Genomic DNA, 25,541 nt, shown 5'->3' with positions numbered 1-25,541 from the left:
TAAAAGTTAGCTCAGCTATCATATATAGTTACAATATGCATTTTGAAATTTATTTTTTATGCAATGCTCTTTTTATGCATAATTTGACCAAACAATACGTGTACTTTTATACCATAATTTCTTCATGTGATTTTAAATTATAAGCGTATTTCTACCATATTTAATATATGCCTAATAGTCCACTGAAATGATATTCTATAGTTTACTTAAACTTGTTTTAGGACATTTAGTTTCTAGAGGGTTTTTTTTTTTTTGTATTATTCTTACCTTTTAGTCTAATCTTTAATCAGAGACTTCCTGCATTTTACGTATTTACAAGTTTTCTTAATGGTTCTAAAAATAAACTTATAGAAGAGTCTACTAGTCAACTTATTCAATTATTTGTCTCTATAAAATCTTCATTTAATCTGAATCCATTAAACATAGAGCAATAAATATTTTTAAAACAACGGCATTTGTCAAGTCGACTACCTATCTTCACAGCGATTCTTCAAGGCAAACACTGTTCTCGTTTTACAGATAAACTATTTCAAGCACTTAAGCGATACTCTCCCATCTTGTTACAAAGGGTGTCTGCAAGGGTGACTGGATGGCTCAGTCAGTTAGACTTTGGTTCAGGTCATGATCTCACAGTTCGTGAGTTCGAGCTCTGTGTTGGGCTCTGTGCTGACAACTCAGAGCCTGAAGCCTGCTTTGGATTCTGTGCCTCCCTTTCCCTCTGCCCCTCCTCCACTCACTCTCTCTCTCTCTCTCTCTCTCTCTCTCAAAAATAAACATTAAAAATTTTTTTAAAAAGAGTACAAAGGGTGTCTACAAGGTGTTATGAATGACAGCTAACAAAGAAGAGGAACAGTACAGGTTTGTGGAGAGGAGACTGAATTCCTTTCTTAGACACATTGGGATTTTGCGTTGCCTGCAGGATACCCAGATGCAGTTATATGGTAGGAAGGTGAACAGAGATGTGGAGCTTTGAAGACAGTATTCTTCTGAAGACACCAGTTTTGAAGTCCTCAGTGTATGGCATAGGGGGCAAGTGGAGAATCTTGGAGTTGCAGATATATTTGGCAAGAAGAAAGCAAAGTGAAGAAAGAAAGGACTCAAGTTAAAGAATGGTGGGTGACATTTTAGAAATCAAGGAAGGAGTCAATTTCAAGATAGGACATTGATCATATAACGATAAAGATGCCACTGGTGATCTTGACTAAGAGAAATTTCACTGGTGTTCTGGGACGAAAGAGGGCTTTTAGTGGATTGATTAGCTGCTGTCCTAACTACAGGAACAATCTAGGGGACAAACGTGGAAAATGGAAAAGACATTTTGCTGCTCTCCTATAAACCACGGTGGTAAAGTTCCTGCACAGGTGGGCAGGAGGACTAGGTAGCTTGTCATGGACATTCTCAAAGGAGCCCTCGGACTATGTAGAGCCCTGGATTTAGCTCTGCTGTATGGGAACTTGGCACAGGTAGTTTCTGTCCTGCAGAGCAGATATGTCAGTCAGGAAGGGCAACAGATACGACCTCTCCATTACCCTCCTCCCAAAGACTAAAACCAACAGCAAGGGCTCCCATACTTTCTATCCTGTCCAAGCCATTATTAACTATTAAAACATACTATACTGTAAAATGTTAAACATACTAAAATAAGAATGGTTAAGGAATACAAGCAACACAGTAAGAACTCATGATAATGACAGAGGCCTGAGTTCCCTTGGCACGCCATTTCTACTTGCCAAGAGTCAAGAGAAAATGGTAGGATTCTGGTTCTGAGCACTTGACAATTGTTAGCTTACATCCTTTTTATACACCTTTTTTTTTTTTTTTTTTAAATATCCATATGGGACACCTGGGTGGCTCAGTCAGTTAAGCATCCAACTCTTAGTTTCGGCTCAGGTCACGATCTCAGGGCTTCATGGGTTCTCAGAACCCTGCACCGGGCTCTGTGCTGGCAGTGCAGAGCCTGCTTGGGATTCTCTCCCTCTCCCTCTCTCTGCTTCCTCCCCAAGTTGTGCTATCTTTGTCTCTCTCAAAATGAACAAACTTAAAAAAAATCCACAAATTGTCGAGTATTAAGGAACATTGTGCACACGTGACTGCCCCCCATCCCATGACCTTTAAATAGCTAAGGCCTCATTGTTCACCTCCAGCTGTGCCACCACATAAGGCTTTCAAAGGAAAAATGCAACTGTGATTTCTTGACACCCACAGATAATTACTACTGCTGTCTGAATCTGAAGGAGATAACTCTTTGTTCCGACTTTCTTTTGTTTGACGAAAAAGAACTATTTGTATCTCAACTTCCCTTATGTTTTATATTCAAAGCGTTATCAGAACTACCAAGATCATGGGAAGCCCATGGCATTTTCTTATACACTGTCTTCAATACTGCACTGACTAAAAACACTTTTAATTCCATGGAATGAACAAATTTAGTACCAAGTACAAGGACATGTGTTTAGCATAATAAACCACCCCTCCTTCCCAAGACAATCCAGAATGTTGGATTACTAGATGGCATCCCTAACTTTGGACTCTCCAAGAGGCTGCAGGACGGATACCCTACAGGCGGAGTTAGTTGAACCCCTTCCTTGGATGACAGGAGCTCCTCTGCCTATTTACTGTAGTATCCAGTCATGCCTCCATTCTAGAAATAAATAACTGAACACCAGTTTTGCCCATTGTGTTAAGACCTTGAACATTCAGAAGAGTGAAAATAATTCTTGCCACGAAGGAGATCACAGTCCAGTGGGAGAAGGTGATCACGGCAACTTGAGAATTCCACAGTCTGGACAGAAGGTACTTTTGCCATCCAGGCTGCAGGTGATGGGTGCATGGGAGCATTCCTGTGTGCTCCCAGAAGACTGATGGGGGGGCTGGGGCTGGAGTTTGCTGCAGCTTGCGTCTTGAGATATTTCTGATTATAAACTTATTCCGTATAACTTTCTACCAGCAAGACACAAGTCTGATCACAGGGGAAAATAAAAAAGGAACATTTCTTCTTGAAGGTGCAAAAGTCACTAACCAAACCCACACAGATCGATGAGGAAAGATAACCTCTATATGTGTATCTAGACCTATATTTAGACGTATAAAATTAATGGTGATATCAAATAAATTGATACTGAAAAATATTAATAAAAATATGACAAATGTGTTTTCTTTTACCAGAGGGTGAACTCTCAATTAATATAAATTTTAATTTTTTTAATGCTTATTTATTTTTGAGAGAGAGAGAGAGACAGAATGTGGTCAGGGGAGGGGCAGAGAGGGAGATGCAGAATTTGAAGTAGGCTCCAGGCTCTGAGCTATCAGCATGGACACCGATGTGGGGTTTGTAACTCATGAACTGTGATATCATGACCTGAGCCGAAGTCGGACACTTAACCAACTGAGCCACCCAGGCGCCCCTCAATTAATGTAAATTTTAAAGTGAATGTATAAATCGCTAGCTTTAAAAAAATATTGACAATTTTGAAATGTAATTAAGTTTTAAATATTAAAATAAATTTTTAATGTTTATTTTGAGAGAGGGAGAGAGAGCATGAGCATGGGGGGAGGAGCAGAGAGAGAGAGACAGACAGACAGACTGAGAGAGAATACCAAGCAGGCTCCATACTGTCAGCACAGAGCTCAACACAGACTTTGAACTCACAAACGGTGAGATCGAGACTTGAGCCAATCAAGAGTCAGACGCTAGACTGAGCCAGCCAGGTGCCCCAAATATTAAAATACTTTTTTAACATAGCCTCTGAAGGGCAGCAACCATGCAACCACATAATAATTTGTTTTGCTTTCTCTAGGGCGTGCATATTGCCTGATACGGACGTCAGGCTGTAAACTTCTCTGGTTCAAGTTTGTTGAAGGCTGAGAAAGTGCTGGGAGTTCTCAGGCAACTAAATGTCCAGGATTTTGTGTATCTCATAAAATTTCAGGTTAGTATATATTTCCCTCAATTGCACGATGGAAGAATACAGCGCTTTTTGGTACAAGAGTTGTTATATCTATGCATTAGCTACACGATGACATTAAAAAAGCATAATAGTGGCCATTTTAACTTCCCAATTCTCTGTTTTCATTTCACAGCTATGTGAAATAGAGCACAATAACAACATGAGTGTGGAGAAATAACCTAGACGTCAAGACAAATTTCCCAGAAGGGAGATATTTGGCATGAGTACAAGGGACTTATTTAATAAACCAGTCAGAAAAACTGCAACTAAATGCTCATTATATGATTTTAGACAAGCCTAGGGAATCAAGTGATGTTTCCAAAGAGGTTGCTGATAAAAATCACCCTCTTTAACAAAATAAAATTATTTGATTCTTTTTAATACTTTGAAAAGTTTAAAACACTGCACTGGGGTTTTGATTTCTATTATAATTAATGCAACATGTCTTAATTCTTTTTTTTTTCAAGATTTTTCCATCTGTTGGTGCCATAAACCCTTGAGTGAACTTGGGGATTTTTGTATCATCTTGTTTCACAGACAATATGGCAAAGATAACACTTAACTCCATTTATTTCTCTCTGCTCAGACTCTTGGCTGTAATCATCTGTTTACTCCCAGAGAAAACTGAGAGGAAATTATATACCACTTCAGTCACACAGTTTTTTCTCCTTTCCTCAAGCTTCTAATGCACATCTAATAAAATGTGCTGGTACGTAAAATCCTAAACAAATATTTAATGAAGAACTATAGGTGTAAGCCATAATGCCAGAGGAAATGATGGCAGGGTGATATCATACACAGTCCTTTTCTTACTTGGTTAAATTTGGTTGGCCAGACACACAAGTAACCATTCAAACAATAAAGGCTAATGTTATTTCCTATCCACAGACTCTGATCTTCTTGCTCTGATGCCAGGGCAATGAATGGCCTTTCACATCAGGTCCTAAATCAGAGTATTAGGTGCTGCAAAGTTGGCTTCATTTCCTTAACCCAAGTATATGATGCATTGGAAATCCTATAGTTTCTACCATGTTGGTATACCTTTTATATCTGACTTCTCCTTCCACTTACATCCTTTTTTCATCATTTACCTTACCAGGAGACTGATTTTTTTTTACCCCCCAAATTAAATCGTGATAATATGTCCTGCCAGTAAGTCTGCACTTACCTATGGAATACAATCTTAGCTCTTCCCATTGGTACCAAGAGCCCTCATGGTCTGGTGCCACTCAATTCTCTTGCTTCTTTCTCCTAGTACTTCCTGCCCAACTCCCTCCCCTGCCCCCTTTCAGCCACATCAACATGCTGGAGGTTTCTGAACATTATGGCTGCTTTGTTCATTCTGCTTTGACTGACCAGCTATTTAAATGGCATTTACCCCTGCTTTTGGGTCATTCCTTTTATTATTATTGTCATTGTCATTATCATTATCCAACAAATATTTACTGAAGACCTAGTATGTGCCAGATTCTGGGATAAGTCTTGGAAATAAAACAAAACAAACAAACAAAAACACAAATCACTTGCACTCCAAGTGCAACACTGCAACGGTCAAGGAGCTCACCATCTTGAAGCCAATAGTGACATTCATCCTATAGTCATGACCTTAGCAGGAACTCAGCTCCTGCCCTTCTTTATATCACACTTTTATATATTTCCCAATTATCTTATTTTACACTCAAAAAAGATGTAAAAATCAATGAATGAATTAATATCATCAATGTACACTCTCAAAGAAACAGTAAAATTAATAGCTTGAAATAATTCCACTTTGAAAAAGAGACTATTTTGAACATTTACAGATGACAACTTAATAAAAAGACAAAGTTCTAGCCAGATAAACGTAGAGTTGACCCTTGACAATACCACAGTGAAGGGCGATTGAAAACCTGTATGGAACTTTGACACCCCAAAAACTTAACTACTAAAAGCCTACTGTTGACAAGATAGCCTACTGATAACATAACATTCAGTTAACACATATTTTGTTTCTTTTATGTATTTTATACTGTATTCTGAAAATAAAGTAGAGAAAAGAAAATGTTATTAAGAAAATACTAAGAAGAATGCATTTGCAGTATTGCACTGTATTTCTCAAAAAATATAAAGCATGTAGAAATGGATCTGTGCACATTAAACCCGTGACGTCCAAGGTTCAGCTATATACAGCACAGGGGAAAATTAAATGAAGAATCATATAACCTGAAAAATTATGGAAATAAAAAGCACAGAGAAATTAACGAGTTTCAAGTAACTGTTTCTTTCGTGATTAACCTCTTTAAAGCTTATTTACATTATTAATTTACTAAAGAGAACTACTTCTCATAAAGAATACAAGGGTTTACTCCATCTACCCCTGTGTAGAATTACTTATCAGAGGCATAGAAATTAATCCAATATTATGTTCCATAAAAGCGGATTTCAGGGGCGCCTGGGTGGCTCAGTCGGTTAAGCATCTGACTTTGGCTCAGGTCATGATCTTGCGTTTGTGGGTTCGAGCCCTGAGTCAATTGTGTGTCTCCCTGTCCCTCCTATGCTCACACTCTCTGTGTCCCTCAAAAATTAATCAACATTAAGAAAGAAGAAAGAAAGAAAGAAAGAAAGAAAGAAAGAAAGAAAGAAAGAAAGAAGGAAGGAAGGAAGGAAAGAAAGAACACAGCACAAATCAAATTGCTCTGAAGTGCCTTACAGCATCAACAAATAAAACCTGAGGGCTTACAACCTGCCAGGTGCTGAGCTCAGTGGGAGGCACTACCATCTAATAATTTAGCCTACCTTCAGTAGAACATTCAAAATTACAGATTAGGTTTATATTCTGTGTCCTGAGATTATTATGTTCCTCAGTAAAAACTCTTTTGAAGGGTGAAGTACAAGGAAGGATAGTGTTGCAAAAAAAAAAAAAAAAAAAGTGACAATTCAAATGTGTTTTCTGTAGAGTCTGAAACTGTATGCCCCATGATATAACCAGATTGTACATATTAAACATTTCTTTAAATGTTATTTTTAGTACAACTTTATAGCTGATTGATATGGAAAATACTGTGTCAGCCACTATGTTCAGTGTGTGTGTGTGTGTGTGTGTGTGTGTGAGAGAGAGAGAGAGAGAGATGGAATCAATTATTCAGGAACCTCATTTCTTATTCTTCAAATGCCTATTATTTACTAACTCTTGATCAAAAAGTCAAAAAGAGAAATGAGAGCGGATTTCCTTCCTTCCCACCAAATACTGTTTCTCCTAGAAATTGATAAAACCAGGCACAATGAGATAGTTATATGATATTAGAACCATTGCTATTATCTGAATGTGAGGACTACATGATTCATGTATTGATTCATGAATCGAAGCATCTGAGAGGCTTGGGAGAATTTAATGCCTTTTCATTTGGAAGAGATAAAGAAGATGGTAAAAGATCAAAAGGAAATTTGCTAATTTGGGCTAAGAAAATGGCAGAATAAAGGTGAAGAAAAGAAAAGGAAGAATGGTGCAAATACAACAGAGAGAGAAGAGGGAAATGAAAAACAAGGAGATAAAGCTAGGGTTCATGTCCTGACTCTGATGTCACACATTCATAGAGATAGAGGCCCCAGTTCACAGATGCAGAGATAGAGGCAAGAGTAGTCATCTTATAGCTATAAATCTCTACTTTATTCTCACCCCCATATGGCAAAATGAAATACCAATAATATATAGTAAATATTCCTTTTGGGGCACTGGGTGGCTCAGTCAGTTAAGAATCTGACTTTTGGTTTCGGCTCAGGTCATGATCTCACAGTTCATGGGTTTGGGCCCCACATCAAGCTCTCTGCTGTCAGTGCAGAGCCCTCTTGGGATCCTCTGTCTCCCTCTCTCTCAGCCCCTCTCCAGCTCACTCTCTGCCTCTTTCTGTCCCTACTCTCTACCTTTCAAAAAATAAACATTTAAAAAATCAATAAGGAAGGAGGTAAATAAATAAACAAATATTCCTTTGGGGCCCATATCCCCTCTACCAAATACAAGGCTCTGTATAGAGTTCTTTACATTTTAGTCACCACATGCCATGACTTCTTCCAAATCAATATCAGAATTGATCAATACTTCATTGTGCATGAATTGTATATAGTTTCTAAGGATTTCAAATCAATTAGAAAGTGGGTAGGTGATCCTCACCTAACATAAATTCACATGGAAGATAAAGATAAAATAGTTTTTTAAACCAACTTACTGAAGCTGTGTGATTAATTGAAACTATGTAAATTTCTTCTCTTTGAACTGTCATGCTGTTTTCCTAGCCTCACCTGGAACTGAGAAGATGCATCGCATGAGACAGTAATTGGCTTTTTTGGCTATTGTTGCATAATACGTCTCAAATCATAATACTACTTGCACTTGCATTTAATGAGCGTAAGAACTATTCCCATCAGCTACATATTCAAAATGTCATCATATCTACCCTTTCTCCTTTTATGATAACTTTAACAGAAAAACGAAACAGGCAACAAATTTTCTGGTATTCATATGACACATAATTGACAATTACGTTAATGGAGTTAATTTACTGCATAAGGCTTAATGATGCTCAGTGTACCAATTCAAAATCCAGAACAAAAAGTTTCTACAACTCATCTGACGTCACGTACAGTCAGACTAGCAGTGCCATCACATCAACATCATGGTCATCTGTCATTACTGTCATCATGACTCCGGTCAATCAAATTCACCAGGTCTGAAATAACAAAGTCTACCCCTATAAGAAAGCTTTCAATTTACCTTACTTGTCGATATATATAGTCCAAGAAAAAGTATAATGGTAAGTTATTTGAAAATCTAAATGATAACATGACTGGAGTGATGAAAAATAATTTTGAAAGATACCTTTCACAATCTGTCAAGCATAATCACACGGAAGTAATATTTGTCCTCGGGTCTTCTCAGTTGTACTATCTTCATTTTCTCCCCTCAATCTGAAATCATAAACTCTCCAGGGATGCCTGAGTGGCTCAGTCAGTTAAGTGTCTGACTCTTGATTTCAGCTCAGGTCATAATTTCACGGTTTGTGGGTTTGAGCCCCATGTCGGGTTCTGTGCTGGCAGTGTGGAGCCTGCTTCAGATTCTCTCTCTCCCTTTTTTTCTACCTCTCCTCCACTAGCTCTCTCTCTCTCTCTCTCTTTCTTGCACAACAAATAAACTAAAAAATGAGTAAAATTATAAGCTATCCCTTCTTAGATGTTTCTCTTCATCACCTTCGTGACATCGCTTACATGCATCTATTGGGGCTACACACAATAGATGTTAAGTAGTGCTGTTTACAATCCTTTATTGTCTTATCCGTTTCCCACACTAGACTGTCTAATCTTTCAGGGCCAGAACCTAGTTAAATTCGTGACATCCTCTGTGTTGCCCACCAAAAGCTGAATCCCTGTAACTACTTAATTCCAGAGTCTTGATTATATTTCAGGTGTGACATTATATGCTGTGTTATCTAGGGAAGGGTAATAGTTCTCCTGGTCGAGGGTGAACCATGGATTATAGCTAAACATTTTAATTCCCTTGTGTTTCCAGTGATTGCTTTAGGCATAGGTGTTAGACACAGCACTGGCCAATGAGAAGTGAGGGGAAACCTTTTGGGTGGCTTCTGGAAAAGGTTTATTAAACTTTTAAAAAAGAATCAGGGAGGAGGTGACCACTGTCCTTTTTCAGGAACTTTGGACTCTACATGTCATGTCTCTAACTGCGGAAATGATTTTGTAACCGTAAAGAGAGTTTCCTAGAGATGCTAAGGACAGGATAAAAACTGGTTTCTTGCTTATATTCATTATGATATTAATTATATCTGTTGAACCACCATTTCTGGAGTTACATGTCTTCTTGGCATGTAAGATAATTGATGTTTTTTGGTTGTTAAAGCCTGATTGGTTGGAGTTTTCTGACATTTGCAATCCAAGGTCTCCTCATATACACTTTTTAAAAACTTTTTAAATGTTTATTTTTGAAAGAGAGAGAGTGAGCAAGGGAGGAGTACAGAGAGAGAGAGAGAGAGAGAGAGAGAGAGAGAGGATCCGAAGCAGGCTCTGCACTGTTGGAACAGAGCCCGATGCGGGGCTTAAACTCATCAACTGTGAGATCATGACCTGAGTTGAAGTCAGATGCTGAATCAACTGAACCACTGAGGTGCCCCTCAAATATTTTAAATGAATAATTAACTCTGGTTTCAATGCAGAAGGTAAATACCAAACAGAAAAAATTTACAAAAGTATCATCTGATGCATAATACAACCACTTTGTAGGATTTCTGAAAAAGCAACTGCCATATCAACTTTCAATATTCAAGGGTCTAGCAGGTCTAATGTATGACAAAGATGATGGGTTGAATCTCCAAGGCTTTTGCCTTATTAACAATATATTTTTAGAGTAGGGAAAGAAAATAGCAGAATATTCAATTTCTGTTCCTTCATATTTGCAGTACTGAATGTAAGGCACAAGTTAAATGTAAAAAGAAACCTAACTTACTATTTCTATCTTGATTTAGATACGAAAGTATAAAACATTAAAAGTTCCTTATAAAGTTCCCTTCTTGACATTCAGATTTAATGAATACTCTCTTGATTCTTAATAGTGTGGTTCATTTTTCAAATAAAGAGCCCGGAGTCATAGAGAGCACCAGGTGAGGAAGGATATTACACCAAGTTCTTCACAAAGGAAATATTGCACACTGCTCATATCAGCTTTTTTTTACTGTCAAATGTCATCATCTTTCTAGATTATTACCAAGCAAAAAGAGCCTGTTGATGTGACAGACAGCATTGAAATGTTGTTTGCAGCCAGAGGCTAAGTAGGAAATTGACAATACACAGGTGTAAGAAACAGCTTTGTGATTTCTATGCAAATCTGTCTATCCTACATGAGTTTATTAATCAAATCATTATTTTTGTCAGGTCCCCCATGAGTTCCCTCGAAGTTTTCAAAAACAAATGATCAAAGATAACCAGAAAAAAAAAAAGTCGGGTAGAATGATTTGACCAGAAATAAAATATATAGGACTACAATATTCCCCTAAAGACAACATTTTCCTCTGGCTAAAGATAAAAACAAAAATCTGTCAATACTTATAAGTCTCTTATTTTGCATGAAAAGGAAGGAGCTAATGAATAATTAAAGCTTCAAGTGTTCATATATTTTGACCCATGGATTCTATGACAGGAAAGCAATTCAAAATTATTAGTGCAGAAAAACCATTTTTAGTAAGATGTTCATTACTACATTATAATAAAAACACTTTACCATCAAAATACTTGTCAAATGGTGAGTGATAGGGCCCAGAAATTCTTGTGAGACTGTAAATTTGCTGAGTACAAGAACCATTTCCATATTCCCCACCTCCTGCTCTTAGCACATTGCCTGGTACGGAGAAAATTCTCAGGAATCATGATCCATTCACTCACTTGTACATTCTACTTACTCATCCAACAACCAGGTATCAAGCCTTCCATTCCTCCCATGAATCACACCAGCCACTGGGGATACAAGGAAGAAGCAATTGTGTCTTCAAGGGATTATTGTTGGTGAGGGAGTTGGGGAAGAAAAACAAGACACGTAAATACTGAGATTGAATGCTCCTGCTCTGCAGGTGTCTGCTGGTTGTTTATGGAGTAGTGAAAAACATGTTTTTTGTTTAGTTTTACCAATGGAAATAAACAGAAAAGTATTAAAAGTTAAAGTAAAAAAAAAAAGAAGGGTAGAATTCACTTAACTTCAAAGATAAAAGGAAGTCACTGATGCTGCCTGCCAGGACGGGCCACATAGGTGAGAAGACAGATCCCTGCTGGTCACAAAGTCAGCAAAGTTGAAGGATTTGAGGAGTTGGATGAAAAAGGAGCCCAACAAACACTCGTTGAATAAATGGAGCAAGAACGGGGGAGAGGATGATGATGGAGAAGAGGCTTCTAGAGCGGCCCATGTGGCATTGCCATTTCCTCGCGTCGGAATACTTCCTGATATGCTTGTTACTAGGTACTCCTGCTTTTTCTTCTTCTTTAAATTTTTTTAATGTTTATTTATTTTTGAGAGAGAGAGAGAGAGCATGAGCTGAGAGGGGCAGAGTGAGACAGAGACAGAGAATCTGAAGCAGGCGCTAGTCTCCGAACTGTGGGCACAGAGCCCGACACGGGACTCGAATCCACAAACTGCGAGACCGTGACCTGAGCTGAAGTTGGACGCTCCACCTACTCAGTCACTCAGGCGCCTCTCTCCTGCTTTTTCTTTTTAGTTTGTGATAGAGATGCAGATGAACGGTCTTTGGGGCTGGCTGATAGCTGCTGCTGCTAACACCTAGAGCCAGTTCACTGTTAAGAACCATGCCAGGGGCATGGCAGGTTGGAGGGAAGCAAGATGGCTCCGGGGTCTACACTCCAGAAGGAAAGAAGGTCTATGTGAGTAAAGCAGCATTATAGAAACACTCCCCTGCTATTCTCTTTACTCTTCATCTGAAAGGGGGTTGGAAAGGGGCAACAGGAGTCAATTAAAAAAAAAAATAGTGCATTTTCTGGAACGTTCACAGGTAAAGAATAATAAAGAAAAAACCAAACAGTTTCATGTACTTTGGTTTTCATACATCACCTCTGCTTTCACATTTTTTTTTGCTTTGTTTTGTTTTTAACATGATAAGAATAGGATAGCACAAGATGATCTGGTACTGGCTCAGAAATGAAATCGTAGAACATGTCTACATACCATGTAGAAATTGAAAGTGTAGAATTTAGAACATATTAACATACAACATTCCTCAATGGAAATCATATTAAATATTCTATGAAGTATTATCATAAATATGAATATACTCATTTAATTTTCACTTATGAATGCCTTTGAGAAACACTCACTTATAGCTTACTTATTACTCAATTATGTCATAAATAGAATATATGCAGGTGGATGTTTATGTATTTTACAGTGAGTCACAAAAGATATAAAGATGAAATAGTGAAATCAAAGCAGCTTCCATGGGCTCTCCCTCAGTATTTTGTTTACTCATAATAAAGCCCTATAATTTATTTTAAAGGCAAGGCATTCAGCATTCAATAGTTTAACAAGATTGGTGCTTTCAGATTAGACACAGGAAACCAACTGCTCTATCCCACAGCACAGGCCAATTCAGGCAAAACTAAGTATTTTTATCAAAACATTTGCCTTCTCAGAGACTAAATCAGTTCCAGTTACATTTGTTATACTCTGTACTTCTATGTTCGATTTTAATAAAACTTCTAGGGACACCTGGGTGGCTCAGTCAGCTGACTCTTGATTTGAGCTCAGGTCATGATCCCAGGATCGTGGGATTGAGCCCCATGTCGGGCTTCAGGCTGCCACCTAAGATTTTCTCTCTCTTGGGGTGCCTGGGTGGTTCAGTTGGATAAGCAACCGACTTTGGCTCAGGTCATGATCTTGCTGTTGGTGGGTTCGAGCCCCAAGTCAGGCTCTGTGCTGACAGCTCAGAGCCTGGATCCTGCTTCAGATTCTTTCTCTTGCTCTCTCTCTCTCTCTCTCTCTGCCCCTTCCCCGGTCATGCTGTCTCTCTCTGTCTCTCAAAAATAAACAAACATTAAACAAAATTTTTTTAAAGATTTTCTCCTTCTCTCCCTCTACCCCTTTCTCCCACTCATGCTGTCTCTAAAATAAAATTAATTAAAAAAAAAATTCTAACAAGTTGTTCAACATTTATCATCAAATATAATAACGCATGCCATTTATTTATTTGGGAATTTATTTTAGTGGACTTAATATTTGTATTTCATGTAATATTATGCATATTTAGCACAAAGAAAAAAATTGATTGCCTGAAGAAACAAGATAATCAGTCAGAAAGTTACTTTTTATAATTGTGTTCTAATCATAACATATGTAAAGCCAATCCATGGGGGCACTGGAAAGACCATAGGTCTTGAAAATGTATCACATTTTTGGCCAAAGGACAGTATTCTCATGTAATCTGGGCTTTAATATAGGAAAACTCTGTAGAAAAAGATTAGTTGCTATAGTCAAGGTGTGTTTGAGTGGTTTTATATTTTTCTAAATGTGTTCTTATTTATTGTAGAGTTATATACTTAAGTGTTACAGTTTTCATACTTACCATATTCTATTAATTCAACCAACTATTTATCTCAAAATTTTAACACATGCCAGAAAGAAAGAAAGAAGGAAATAAAGGGAACAAAAGAAGGAAAGGAAGAAAATGAAAGGAAGACTGGAAAAAAGGAAGGAAGCAAGACAGAAAGAACACACACTACCAACACAGTTGAGGGGAAAGAAAATACTCAATAGAAAGCCCAACTTACAGGTGTGACCCACTGTGGGGCTGTGAGAATGTGGGTAAGCCACTGAATCGATATCTTTTGCATTCAGATTTTTCATCCATAATATCAATGGTTTAATTACATGGGCTTTAAATTCAGATATTCCAAGATTTAAGATTCTGAATTCCCATTTCCCACTTACATACTATTTCTGAGTTGATACCATAGTGGGAGGAAATAGATTAAAACAAGTAAACAAGTAATTAAAAGAATTGTAATTGTGGCAGGTAGAATAATGTCTCCATAAAGATGTCCATATTCTAATTCCAGGATTATTACAGTATCATATTATAATTATTTTATGTATTGATTTTATAATTTTTAAATGGGGAGCTAGAAACGTCATGAAATTAATGCTGAGTCTTTTTTTTTTTTTTTTTTTTGAGAGAGAGAGATCACGTAAATGTGTGCACCATCGGGGAGGGGCAGAGATAAAAGAGAGAAAGAATCTTAAGCAGTCTTCATGCCCAGCAAGGAGCCAGACCCAGGACTCCATCCCACAACCCGTGACATCATGACCTGAACCAGAATCAAGAGTCAGACGCTTAACCAACTGAGCCACCCTGGCACCCTATTAATGCTGAATCTTTTTGTATTTAGTATTTCTTGTTTATGCTACAAAAAGATAATTACCCTATATACCTGAAAGCATTTCTAGATTGGTCAGGACATTCGTTTTCTGGCCCATGAAAGGCACGTTATAAAGTATGGAGTATTCATAGATTGTAGGTATATTTTTGTAACTGGGTTAAAGAATATATTTTCTTTCAATTGCTTCTTTTTTGAGAGAGCACGAGCGAAGAAGGGGAAGAAGGAAAGGTAGAGAGAGAATTTTAAACAAATTCCACACTTAGCGCAGAGCCTGCCTTGGGGCTCTATCTCACAACCACGAGATCATGATATGAGCCAAAACCAAAAGTCAGACGCTTAACCAAGTGAGCCACCCAGGTGCCCCAAGAATATATTTTCGAGAGACTGAAAGTATCCCAGCCAGGACTTATCCACGGAGCACTGATATAGATTAAGAAGCTTATCAATAAGAAAAAAAAAAAGCAAAAGCATAAGACCATACATGTGGTTGAATGAAAGTTGACCACTCAGCACCCTTTTCTCTCGCTTCAGCCCCAGGAGGGACTCCATGGAGTGACAGTGCTGGCCCCTGTCTGCTGGCCCCTCATTCTCCCCGCAGAAACTTCAATGATCTTGAGGTGAATTTGTAAGCAGGGATTGCACTTGGCTCAGCCCAGTCCTCTTTGCAGGTGTTTCTGCTGTAGACAGGATTCTCACAGATTCTCTCCTGAGCACTACAGGGTTTGCACCTGAAACACAAGCCAGGCTTTGTCCGGCACTGCTTCAGACTTGGGAGTGGAGTCTTTTGAATGCAAAACAGATATACCTGCAGGACCACAGGCTCAGACCCCCAACCTCCCTTTGGAGCACTAATCACGGTGACCTGTCGATATCCTTAAGTTGAACCTGTGTGGAAATCTCAAATGGTCCCTAACACAGGGGCAAAGAGGAGAAATATGTGTTGTGTGCCCTAAACCCTGACCAACAGCATGTTTGATATATTATACTTTTCCATTCATGTATTCAGTCTTCACTCAACCAGTATTTGAGCACGAGCAAGTGAAAAAGACAGACATGATTACTATTCTCACTGAGTTAATATTCCAGTGGGAGGAAACAGCTAAAAACAGGTAAACAAGTACATAAAATTATTGTAGTTGTGGTGGGCTGAAATAACAGCCTTCCAAAAATGTCCACATCCTGATTGCAGGAATCTATGAATAGGTTAGGTTACACAGAAAAGGGGAATTACGATTGCAGACGAAAAACAAATTGCTCATCAACCAACCTAGAGATGGGAAATCACTTCGCATTGTCCAGATGGGCTCCCTGTAATCATGAGAGTTTATTAAATGGGGAAACAGGAGACAGAAAAGCCAATGTCCATGTGGCCACGGGCATGGTCACACCATGTAGGACAGACATACCTGGCCATGGCTCGCTTTGCGGATGAATGGGTCATGAGCCAAGGAATGTAGGCTGCTTCTAGAAGCTGAGAAAGGCAAAGGAATCTGTCTCTAGAGCCTCCACAAAGGAACACAGCGCTGCTGACTCCTTGATTTTAGACCAATGAAGCCCATTTCAGATTTGTGATTACTAGAGATAGAATACATGTGTGCTGTTTTAAGCCAGTAAGTTTAGGGTCACGTGCTGTGGCAGCATGGAAATAAATATACTCATACTAAGTGCTCTGGAGACATCTGTACCTTTTTTGCTTTTTTTTAAACCTTTATTCATTTTTGGGAGACAGAGTGAGGAAGAGCGCAATCGGGGGAGGAGCAGACAGAAAGGGAGACACAGAATCCGAAGCAGGCTCCAGGCTCCAAGCTGTCAGCACAGAGCCCGGTGCAGGGTTCGAACCCACTGACTGCAAGATCATGACCTGAGCTGGAGTCAGACACCCAACCGACAGAGCCACTCCGGCACCCCGAGACACGTGTACTCTTAATGAGACTGAGCATACCTGGGAGAAGATGGGCGAGCTATCATGCATTTCCTGTCATTATGATGTTTATATGATTACGAAGACATTGGGGAGAACTAATCAAGGTTCAAGGAATTGAGCTATGTATCCAAGTAAGTGATATCCCATCCCTCTGTAGTCTGTTTACTTTTAAAAGTTTATTCTTCTACAATTTGATAATAAATTATATTTTAAAAATAAAAATAAATAAATAAGTTTATTTTTCTCAAAAACTCAAATTCTGTAGCTCATTTGAAGCAATCACCTCCAAGAACAAAGCTGTACAAGGAAATGTAAACTATAAATCCTCCTTCCAAAACACGCACTGGAAAACTTCATTGCAAAGATCTTGTTATTTATACCATGATCTCTGGAAGAACCTGTAATTCACCCTCTACTATCACCAGAGAAAAAGTATCCTTACATCAAGATATCTGTGGTATTTCTTAATTTCTACTTGCTTCTAGAGGACAAAAACAGTACAGGTTCAAAACCTTTCAATGTATCAATTTATAGCACACCATTGTGAAATTGAAAACATACTATCACCAAAACTAATGTTGTTTAAATCAGGCCACTCTGCTTGTGAGGTCAAAGGGTTATAATCAAAGGGTTCTATGTGGATAGTTTGTGTTTATAAAAGTTGTTTCTTTTGAGTAAACACTTTTCCAGAAAGAGATGATCATGTGTAATATTAGATACAATTATGAGCATCTTTACAAGGAATGCCAAAGACTGAAAATAAAAGCAGAAGATATTTGGACCAATCATCCAATTCTCCCCTGAAGAATCTCACTGCAAAGTAGGAGCATCATTTGCAGATGATCAATTAAGAAGGGCCTGTGGATACCAATAACTAAAGGTTAATTCACACTAAATGTGTTTGATAGGCCCATGTACCTTCTTTAACTCTGCTATTTCCCCCAAACTCTTAAAAAATTGAAACGGTGCTTGTACATGTTGCCTAATTCTGGTATCCTTTTGAAATAGACATGTTTCCTACATACCCACAATAATCTTCCTCCTTGGGTTCAAAGTCCTTGAAAATGGTTGCTTGTAGCTCATAAAATTCCAAGTGTTTCCTTTCCATTTTCCACTCTACCTGCTCAATAATAATAATAAAATTTCTTAAATAATAGCATTTTTAATTTCTCCTGTCTGAGGATTACCAGAATCTTGGCATATTCAAGTAAAAATGTTCTGAAGCTAATCCTAAGGAAACCATTGCCTGACACTTAAAATCCAACCAGGAGTTCATAACTACTATTATAAAAGAAAATGACCCCTTTTTCACAGAAGAAAAGCTGGTAATCACAATTCTCTGGAAGAGTTGAGATAAATAACTGATAGCCATGATTAGAGTACTTGGCTGTAATTTTCTATGCTTTTGATGCATTTATTGTCCAAAAAAAGGTGGGGGGGGATTGTTTTGTCTTTCATCTATCCTAAGATCAAAACCTAGGAAGAATGAGCAACTTTTCTTACAGTACTGGGAAAACTTTTCTTATGGACTGGGAAAGATGAAGGTGTCAACAGCCCTGGCACTTAATTCAAAAAGAGATTTCACTGAGGGGGTAAGAGGTGTCTTTCCCTGTCATCAAAAACCCTGAAAGAAACATGGTTGTCTTTTGACAAACTATAAATCAAGAGTAATGTTATTAAAGTGAAAACCGTTAAATATTTTCAGGGATGCTAATCCTGTGCCGACAAACTTCAATGTTTCCTTCCATTCTTAGAAGTGAAAAGCAAGGTGTGCCTCAGTTAAGCATCCAACTTTGGCTCAGGTCATGATCTCACGGTTTTTGAGTTCGAGCCCCGCATCTGGCTCTGTGCTGACAACTCACAGCCTGCTTTGGATTCTGTCTCCCTCTCTCTCTGCCCTTCCCGAGCTCATGCTCTCTCTCTCTCAAAAATAAATAAACATTAATTTTTTTTTTAAAGAAGGAAAAACCTAATCAGTAGCCAATTGGGAAGAAGACTTGAGTCTCCCTGGGCTGTTGGCTTACAACCTGCCACAAGAATGTGAATTTTCGGGCTCAGATGATGCTTTTCCAGCTGCAGAGCCTTATTAGGATCTGCAACAGAACGGCCCCTAACCCTTGTGGGCCCCTGACAACCTTGTTGCTTTCAAGATTTGAGTGAAGTAATCTCCCTTTATTAATAGGTGTTTTCCTGAACTTGCCTTCTTTTCTTCTTCCCCTTATCACAAATGGTGCCTAACTCCTAAGTACCACACATGATTGTCATGTAAGAGGCAAAAAGGGAAAACTCTTCAAGCTGTTTTACAAACACTCCAAGAGAATCATGTGCAGCCCATAAGAAGTCTTTATTAGAAATGTAGAACACGACAGGCAGGCACATGACATGGCTCTTGCCTTATAGTTGCATCTGCTTTTAAGTCCATGAAATACTCAGATTGGTGAAAACTAGAGAACGTGGGGCATATGATAGTTTTAGACAAACAAAACTTCTTTAGACATGATCGTTTCCCTTAAGGGGCTGGAGAGCTTCAGGAAATTATTTAAGAATGCAAGCTTTGACAATTCCCGTGTGCCCAGGGTCCTCCCTTTGCTGGGATTTTGACAAGGCTGAAGAGTGTATTGGGAAGGGTTGTCTGGGTGGCTCCGTCAGTTGAGCGTCCAACTTCGGAGCAGGGCATCATGTCGCAGTTCTTGAGCTCAAGCCCCACATGGGGCTCTGTGCTGACAGGTCAGAGCCTGGAGCCTGCTTCGGATTCTGTGTCTCCCTCCCTCTCTGCCCCTCCCCCAATCATGCTCTGTCTCTCTCTGTCTCCAAAATAAATAAACATTAAAAAAATTATGTTGGGAAATAACACCGGTTTGGGAGCAGATCAGGATTATGGTCAAGTCAAAACTTCACAGCTTAACAGCTGGGAGACTGAGGGTAAATAAACACCTGCAAGCCCCAGTGTCTTTGTAGCAAGAGGAATACACATTTACCTGAAAGAGGATCAAGATAGGCTCAACTTCCCCTCAACTTTTCACAGGTTTCTTCCTGACCACAGGACACAGACCTCCCTCTTAGAAGAGCATTTACTTTCCACAACAACTTGCAGTTACAAACCCTTTGAGGTGCAAAACCTCTCTCAGTCTCTTGCTGGTTTTACAACTCAGGCATATCTTTCTCAACCTAGAGGCATCCTTCTGAACAATAACCATCAAGAAAGAAACCACCTGTGCCCCTATCTTTCAGTTCTCTGGACGTGGAGGGGGATGGGGAGGGGGGAACCTAGTTTCAATAAGCACCAAATAGCAAAAACATGAGGTCTCACCACACTGACCAGTGTTCCCAGGTGAAGGTCCTCCACTAGCTCATCAGAGTGCTGAAAACTCATCTGCCTTTTCAGTTCATAACATTTCAGACTTTTCCTCTGTTAGAGTCTTGACCCCTACTGTGGTAGTCTTGAACAAAGTCCTCCCTGTCTATTAAACCTCTACAGTGCAATTTTTTCTTTGCCAAGAGTTGTTATAAAGATGAAATAAAACAGCATATGTAAGATCCCCAAAGTGGTTGCTTATTAAACGTTACCTTCTCTCTGTCTTCCTCTCTTTCAAAGCTCACCATTCTTCTCTGACTAGAGGTCCCTGAAAATCCCAAATAGCTCTTTTCAAAGATCAGGTATAGTGTTATGATAGTGCAGTTAAACAACTGAAGAAAAAAAAAAGTCCTGAGTGTGTGTGTGTGTTTATGGAAGAACAGATTCAAGGAATCAAACAAGCAAGTTCCACTTGCAGTATCTGCTCAGCGGGCTTGAAGGGCCCACACATTAGCACCAATAACGATGATTGGGCTTTGACAGGTGCATACTGATCAGAGCACCCGAAAGGTCTCCAGCCTCAGTGCACTGCCACCAATACCAGAATCCAAGTAGAGAGGACACCTATGTTCCCAAATCCAAACAGCAAGTTTCATCTTCAGGAACTAAGATCACAAAGCAAGAACACAGGAGTGTCCTCACACCTCGAAGGCTTGTGGCTGACACGCTCACCAACATTAAATGTAAAATCTCCAAGTACCGATCACTATTCTAGACGTGCTCCAGAGTTAAACCAAAGAAACCCTTCTTGCCAGTTGCTCTCTGAGTTAGAAAAGAATAAAGTCCAAGTCACTTGCGGTTCAGTTTTCATAAATTTAAAAACAGTCTCCTCTCTTTTTATTCTCTAGTGGGATCACCCCCTAAGCCTGTTTAGAGCCATTTCTATCTCCACTTCAATTAGTTGCATTTCTCTGAACTTTGCCACATGACTGTTAAAGGGGAATGATAAAAGATACAATGAGAATTTTAAAATCAAAGTGCTTTTTCAAAGATGCCTCTTCTGTTAGGCAATAAGCAATCAATGACATACTGAGATCTTCTCTGTTGGAATATTTAATGATTTTTTTAGATTGAGATGCTTTACTCCTTTTTTCTATCCACAACATCTTATGACAGGCTTCAGTTCAAATTTATTACCTGGAAATATTTATTTCTAAGAGTAATTAATTATCACAGGGTCAGAAAAGGGCATTGCAAATTATTTATAGTCGCTGCTAACTTTGATACTTAATACAGAATTTGAATATGTGTAATGATTATATGTTCTTACTTATGTCCTGAGTGTCAAAAAAGGAGACTTACTTCCTTAGCCAAAGAGCACCACACACACACACACACACACACACACAAAGAAATAAAGACAAATTTCATGTTTGTTAAAGCTAGTGTGAAAAATATAAGCTGATTATAAAAGATAAACACGATTACTAGAATATATAATTTGGGGGAGGTTATGAAGAATGTTTTCTAAACTTTGAAAATTGACTTCTACTTTCTTTACATAAAAATGAAAGAGGGGAGCCTGGGTAATTGAGTGTCCAGCTCTTGATCTTGGCCCAGATCATGATCTCAAAGTTTGTGGGTTCGAGCCCCATGTCGAGCTTGGACAGCAAGGAGCCTGCTTGGGATTCTCTCTCTCCCTCTCTGCCCCTCCCCTACTCGCACGTGCTCTCCCTCAAAATAAACAACAAATAAATGAGAGTGATAGACACTTGAAATTTGTTTAAAGCACGTGTGGAAAATACCAAGATAATTTATTACAATGGACATGAGTTGTGGAAAAGTAGAAACTGAGGGAGGTCATAAGAATATAAGATTTCTGACAATGTCAGAACATTATATTGGATACTTTACATTAAAGTTACCATTAACAATATGAATAACAGCTGACTGATAATGAATTATTGTCATAAAATTAGAGTAATGGTCTATAGTCATAATAGGTTTAGAATTTCTGATACCTAAGTATATTACTAATACTTAAGCAGATTCTTAAAACTGACACAACTAAACTTTTGGTTTTTGTCATAATTTAATGTTAAATTTTACTTTTAACTTCTTGAAATAGATGTTAACCCAGGGAATCACAGAAACTTTGAGTGGTAAGAGAATTCACAGAAACCATATATTGGCCACTTTAAATTTACCTTAAAGGGATCTCTAGCTGAGGGATTAATTACCTTTTTTTAACACTGCATTCACTGAAACGAGATTTTAATGCTCCACTTAAACTTTTTAAAATGTAGATTTCTAAATATATTCCTGTCTCTTCCTCCTATGCAAAATAAAGATGTAAATAGGCTCCCTAAGTACTGATTTCATACTATTGCCATTAGGATACAATAATTAATACCAGATGTACCATTTTATTGTTCACTATTATTCAGAGGTTTTTAATCATGATGACGTTCTGGAATCACATGGGTAATTTTAAAATCTTACAATCTACTGATGTTTGGGCCCACCAGGAGGAGATTCTGATTTAATTGGTCCAGGATGGGGCTCAGGGAGTAAAACTTCCCGGGTGATTATGATGTCTAGTCAGCACTGACATCCACACTGGCATATCCGGCCAAGCAAATGAGTATCCTGAGATCTAAAATATTCCTCAGCACAGTGGTGCTCTAGTTTCTATACCATAAAATGCTAAGAATTTTTAGAACATATATTCTCAGATTTCTTCATCTCTCCATCTGGAAAAGAAAGACAGGTTCTCTTGGGTACAATCAGTACCACTCTTTTATAGGGACCCTGCACTCTTTCAGACTTGCAACCCACCCCTAGGCCAAAAAGGGGGAAAAAAAGGAACTCATGCCAACAAAGTCCATTGCCTATGCTCATAGAAACCTTGCCCCCATCACCACCCATTTCCAAGATCCAAGGTCAGATGAAAATTCTGTTTTCCACAGCACAATCCCCCCAGAACCTACAAGTGCCACCACCTTTATAGGGGTTTGCTACCTCTCCTCCTTCTTTAAGAAGCTTTTTTCTGGGGTGCCTGGGTGGCTCAGTTGGTTAAGTGTCTCACTCTTGATTTCAGCTCAGGTCGTGATCTCATGGTTCGTGAGTTCCAGACCCACAATGGGCTCTGTATTGACAGTGTGGAGCCTGCTTGAGATTCTCTTCCCCCTCCCTTGCCTCTCTCTGCCCCTCCACCTGCCCACTTGCTGTCTCTGTCTCTCTCAAAATAAGTAAATAAACTTAATTTTTTTTCAAAGGACCTTTTTTTCCTAGGAATTTTAGAGAGGACTGTAAGAGCTTGTGTTCTTATAACACTGTGTTTAAATTTTGATAGAAAAAAAATTAATTCTTTGCTTAGATAAACTTTGATGCATTGTTAGTATCTAATTCATTATTTAAAAAAAAAGTTCTAGGACATCTTGAGGTAGGATCTAAGTGGAATATTAAAAAATAAACAAACACCCAAGCTCAGGGATACAGAGAACAGATGGGTGGCTGCTAGAGGCAGGGGCTGTGGAGAAAGAGGTGAAGGGGGTCAAAAGGTAAAATAAATAAACAAGTAAATAAATAAATAAATAAATAATTTTTAAATAAAGAAAAAGAAAGAAAGAAGTGAAGGAAGGAAGGAAAAAGGAAGGAAGGAAGGAAGGGAAAGAAAAGGGAAAGGAACGGAAGAAAAGAAAAGGAAAGGAAAGAAAAGAAAAAGGAGGGAAGGAAGGATTAAGTTACTGTCCATGTCCTAGAGAGGCTCACCTCTAGTAGAGGAAACAGCCATCTAAAAACTAATTGTTACTATAACATGGTAACCATAACAGTATAATTAAAAAAAAAAAAAAAAAACCTCTGAGGGAATACAGAATATTTTGAAAGAGAAGAAGACAGTTTCTAAGACACCTTGAGGTAATATATACTTTCAAATCCAACCCCATTGCCCTGTTTTCTAAAAGAGGAGTGTACTATCAGCTGCTTTTTATATCAGCCCATACGTCATAAGAAATCCAGAGTATCTGCCCTCATTTCTTGGATTAGGAAACTTATTACGACTAACCTTTATAAATGTAAGCTAAGTAAATGTCACACTTCAAAACTATCAATGAGAAAACTCACAACTGAACCAAATATATAAAAAGAGTCTTTTCAGATATCTCTGCCATTTGCCCAAACATTATAAGGAATAACACATTAAATAAAAGCCATAGAAAAACCTATGAGAAAATAGAAAATAACCAATAAAACACTCTAACCTTGTTGTTCATTCTATGGATTCAGTCCACAGACACACATCGAGATGGCTGCTGTGTCTTTATCAAAGCAATTTTATCACGCTCTATAGAAAGAATATTGCACACTCTTACTCACATGATAGGTACTCTCCCGGAAATAAAACATAAGGATTTGTTTCACTAGTTTTAGGAAACACATTTGGTGTGTTTCCTAAACACAGCAAAAAAGGACTATTTGAATGTTCTCAACGGGAAGAAGACTCATGTAATTTTGCATATTGATTCCAGTAAGTGGAGACAGGTTTAGGGTAGTGTAATGAAAATGTCCCAGACACAATTTCAGTTGCAAATTGTTACTTACCTCTTTTGTCTCTGAATCTGGCACTGTGGTCCTTGCCAAAATGCGGGGAGCACTCATTCCTGTCCCCATTATGTCATCCTAGGGACTTGGACAGAGCTTGGCGTGAGATTGATCTTTCTTTTGAATTTTTTTAAATCTTTATTTATTTTTGAAAGACAGAGAGACAGAGCGTGAGCAGGGGAGGGGCAGAGAAAGAGGGAGACACAGAATCTGAACCGGGCTCCAGGCTCAGAGCTGTCAGCACAGAGCCCACCTGGGGCTGAAAGTCACGAACCGCACATGCATGATCTGAGTCAAAGTTGGATGCTCAACTGGCTGAGCCACCCGGGCGCCCCAGGGTGAGACGGATCTTAAGCACATGCAATAGAAAGACTAAATATAAAACTGAAAGTCTTACTCTCATGGGAACATTTATAGGCAGAATTGTCTCTTTGAAATCCTTCTTATCAGCTGTATACATCTGGAGAGGAAAAAGTGGCTTTTCCCCATGTTGTTAGTAGTCAAAGTAGAGTTATCTTCAAATTAAAAAAAAATAAAAATGTGAAATACGAGTGGTGCGTTATAATAACCTTGGTTTAAATGGTCCAAAATACAACTAAACTTTCACATGTTAAGTGTGTAACCTTCATTTTCTTCCATTGTATTCAGGTTAATCGTTAAGTATAAGATTTCAATTGCTCTTCCTTTCAGTTTCCTTTTCACTTCCTTTCCTTCCTTTCGCCTAGCACTTTCTGCATATGTGACAGTACCTTACATTGTTAGCTCAAATTTTCTAGCTTATTTCTTCTTCTCCGCCCAGATTCTGATTCTCACACACCGATATGTAGCAATCTTTCTTCTCCTAGGGACCGTTTGT

Source organism: Lynx canadensis, chromosome A1, assembly GCF_007474595.2.
Source record: "Lynx canadensis isolate LIC74 chromosome A1, mLynCan4.pri.v2, whole genome shotgun sequence".
In the NCBI taxonomy this organism is placed as follows: Eukaryota; Metazoa; Chordata; class Mammalia; order Carnivora; family Felidae; genus Lynx; species Lynx canadensis.
Note: the sequence above shows the minus strand (reverse complement) of the source record.